This window comes from Terrapene carolina, unplaced genomic scaffold, assembly GCF_002925995.2.
Source record: "Terrapene carolina triunguis isolate 2854851 unplaced genomic scaffold, T_m_triunguis-2.0 Scaffold604, whole genome shotgun sequence".
NCBI classification, from domain to species: domain Eukaryota; kingdom Metazoa; phylum Chordata; order Testudines; family Emydidae; genus Terrapene; species Terrapene triunguis.
Window position 1 is genome coordinate 1,157,565 of NW_020664955.1, and position 4,393 is coordinate 1,161,957.

The window sequence follows — 4,393 nt, forward strand, 5'->3', positions numbered from 1 at the left end:
CTGTCGAAACACACACAATACACCATGCTCAGTGGCAATTTGTATTTTCACAGGTCTACGCTCCTCTGAGGTGCCCAGTGCTAGAGCACCAGCACAGAGAGGTAGGAAACATCTCAGAAAAGCAACAGAGGAAACTTAACTACAAAGTTCTCCCATTTGACCTTTGCAGGAAAGAAAATCTATTAGCATAAAACTGATCTACATATGCAAAGTGGAACATCCCTTTCTATGGAGGACACGAGCCACAAATTGTTAAAAAGAAAATTCGTAAAACACAGAATCTACCTTGTATATGCAAACAGGACTAGACCAATCTGACCTCCCATTGCACTGTTAGTGACTAGGAACAACTTTTTTTAAAGAGTCAATGAAAGCCAGATTTCTCCATGCAAGGTTTCCTCTGAATAGCCAATATGACTTCACCACCACTGCAATCTACATAGTAGGATTCCAGGAGTGTCACTCGGAAGCCTAAAATGTCTGTTGAGTCAGTGTGATGTGATGAAACAGCTACAAGCATGGTGGAGAACTCTTTGTTTAGAATATCATCAGGTTCAGTCATCAGCAGGGCTGGTGGTCTGTTCCCATCCAATATAAATTTGCAGCCATTTTTGGTTTTTAATAAATACCAAAAAAACCATGATTTTACAAGTTACACCTGTGTGACAGCATGGGTTTTCAGCTACTAACAGTTTTGTTAATTCTTTGAGGATCTTTTTAGCAATACAGATCAGCGAGAACCTCACACAATCACTCAATTACATGAAGTCACGGAGAGGTGTAAAGTTATCCTGGTTTCACATCCTTATGTTCTGTCATTGTCAATCAATCACTGCCATGTTTTGAGGCATCACTATGACATCACAAATCAGCGTATCATGCCATGGAACGCCCTCAGATGAGTCTTGCCATCGGCCCTGGAAGGTTTAACACCAGGGACCCACAGCAAGAGCATGCTAGATAATCAACTGCTATGATGGGACAAAAAGTCAAAGATAGTCTCAGGCAGATGAACTCCAGATAATTCTGGGTTTGAAAGATTCCCACTGACATGCTGAAATGGAACCCAAGCAGAGCAGAAAGCCAGGACAGAGACCTGAGCACCAGAATTGTGCGCCCCAAGTGTCCCATTCCCGTTAGCTAACAGACAGCTGTTTGCTGCATCCCTAGATTGCAGGAGTAGCACATTACAGTAGAAGCTTAGCAGAGAGGTGACAAAGGCATGGATAACAGTCTCAGCCTCCTGACCAACTGTAATAGACAGGCATCAGCGCTACCCCCGTCAGAGATACACTAGCCATTCCTTCCGGGATCTTAGAGAGGAACACATTTTAGACGAGCATACAAAAACATCAGCTTGGACCAGCCCAGCATCCTCATAACCACGAAGCTTCTAAACACAAGGTGATCAGCATGTGTGTTAAAGGTGCCAAGTAACATAGAAAACTCCTTCATTCCCTAAAAGGTAGACATTTCTGTTTACAAGGTATGGAAAACAATACATGAGCAAACTCCCTCTCATCCATCAACCAAATAAGCCCGATCACTGAGGAGCTGTTTCAGGGCCCACAAGCTGAGAAAGTTATTTAGAACACTAACCTTTTTGTGCATTGTACTGCAAATTACTTTATGACAGTACCTGTAAACCGTTTCCCATAGAGGATTATTTACTGTATCTTTGGAAAATCAAAACCAAAAGCTTTTTTAAAAGCAGCAGCCCCACCCCAGATTCCTTGTTGTTTCTTCTTGCCCACCCCTCCTGGTCCATCTAATTTTTTGAACAAAATTGAGATCTATATCCAAAATATGCTCAGCACTGTACAGACATGCAGGGAAGTATAGTTCCTGCTCCAGTGAGCTGACCTCCTGAAATCTCTGCATGCTTGTTGCCTTTTAAGACCCACTGCTCCCCCTTTTTGTCCTGTCAATGTCTTTTCTTGTTCCGTGTTGCTGACACTCACAGTAAAACAAGTCTCAAGACACTTGGCATTTTTATTTAACCCCAAATTCCTGGAATCCTCTGCTTACATAAAAAAAACCCTCAGCTTTTTTTTAGAATAGGGTTTAACCCACACGGCTGCAGAGGAAAGCTTGACAACGTGACCTAAGTGTGCCCTTGGGTACATCTGCACTGCACCTGGGAGGTGTGATTCCCAACACATGTCAACAGGTGGTGGAATCTCCATCCTTAGAGGTTTTTAAGGCCCGGCTTGACAAAGCCTTGGCTGGGATGATTTAGTTGGTGTTGGTCCTGCTTTGAGCAGGGGATTGGACTAGATGACCTCCTGAAGTCTCTTCCAACCCTAATTTTCTATGATTCTATGACAGTCACACTAGCTTAGCTTGAGCTAGTGCGCTAAAATAGCAGTGTCGATGCTACAGACTGAGTAGCAGCTTGGGCTAGCCACCCAAGCTTGGACGTAGGGGGTTGGGCAGGCTTGGACTCAGATGGCTAGCCTGAGCCGCTGCCCAGGACACAACGTCCACACTGGTATTTTCAGTGCGCTAGGTCAAGCTAAGCTACTGTAAGTCTGAGTACCTGGGCTGAGAATCAACCCCCCAGCTGCGCAGAGACAGGCTCAAAAGCCAAAAGTCAAATAAAAAGAACCCCATGTTTTTTGTTTTGGTTTCAAAACCCATGATTTGTTAAGCCAATCTCACAATATTGGGGGTACTGACTCATGCTTTTTAAACACTGAGGGCTGGCAATACTGCCTTCCTCCCCCTCGATCTGATATCTCTTCTCACCACACATTCTTTTTGCCCTATGCCTCTTCCCACTTCCACCTCCATCTGGCTCCTCCACGTTCCTCTGCTTTCCACTGCTCACGGACTACAGGCCTCAGAAAGACACTAAAGTAAGTTTAAAAGACAAACACACAGCTCAGGTGGGGATAGCAGAGAAGAGACACACAGGGCCCAATGCGCCTGGTAAGCTGGATTTCCTGTTGGAGTGCTAGGCCCATTGCTGCAAACAATTCTCATTTAAAAAGATACACGACATGGCCATTACCTGAAAGAACACACTACTCAGGGTGGGGAGGGGAGTTCAAAAATCATGAATCAGGCTCTGCCAAAAAAAAATAAAAAAAATCACAAGGGTTTTTTAACATAATAAGCGTGGGGCTCTTTATTAGCCTTTAGGGTGTATTTGGTCATGTTTTTGTGGTTCTCACTGTAACCAAAAAGGGCTAAAATCTTTCCCTTGTTGAAGAAAGAAAGATGAGATTCTCACACATGTGCAGAACCCCAAGGGCTGGAGCTTTAAGAAAAATACCAAGTCTCGCAAGCTGCATGAGACAATAGTGACAGTGAGTTGGCAACAAGGTCAGAAGGATGGAGGATAGAATTTGTGTAATTACAGACAGCCCTGCAACAACACCATGCTCTTCTGGACTCATTGTGCAACCGGCTGAGGCTTTGACAATAAGGCAATTTTCTCCATCAAGGACACGTTTTACAATACCCCCTGATGAGAAAGGAATTGCCTGACGTTTTAAAAATATTTCCTGTCCATTTCCTTAAAATCATTATTCTATTTTGGTAGCTGCACTGCTGTGCAATGCGTAATCAAGGAAATGCATGACGTAGAACTAAAAAGCAATTGTGTTTAGACATAAAACAGATCTATTAAACTAGTTACAATTGTGAAACTTTCCCACTGCCTTTGGGGTTGAGGCTAATAGAAACCAGTGGGAGAAATCATTCATTCAGGGATTTATAAACAGAAAACGGATTTTTCAAGTTTAAGAAGTAGAGAAATCATTTGGTAAGGATACATCCACCTTTAAAGGGGAACATGACTTTGAACTCATGCTAACAGGGGAAACGGACTAGAGACAGTGTTGTTAAATACATGAGATAAACAAACAGAAAAGTAAAAAGCATGTTGTGTTTAGTTAATTTCCCGTTACCTGTGGGTTTCCCAGGCTGCAACAGAGGGAAAGAAAAATAACAACCTTTAAATGTCCTAAAGCCAGAAACCTCAGCAGAGGGATTTAGTGGCAGATATAACTGTGAAATTATCTAACTTTTTAAAAAAACGGATTGCATTTTAGATTGACAGTGTTCCTTGAGAGCTCTCTTTTCCAGTGATATTCATCTTTATACTATGTATTTTTTTTAAATTATAAATATTTTGTGCACTATACACTCAAAGCAGCAGTTAGGACAAAGCCACTCCTGTATATCTCATTTTTTGTTTAGTTTTAATTGAGAAGGGTTTTTTTTTCCTTGGGACATCCACCATAAGGTTTATTCAGTATTTAAGAGCTCATCTGTAGCTATGGATATTAATCCAAACAACAACAAAAAAGCTACCAACCAAACCCTACTGCACCCCAAAAAGGGGGTACTTACCCCAGCCAATAAGCGGGTAGCCTTTTTTTCTCTC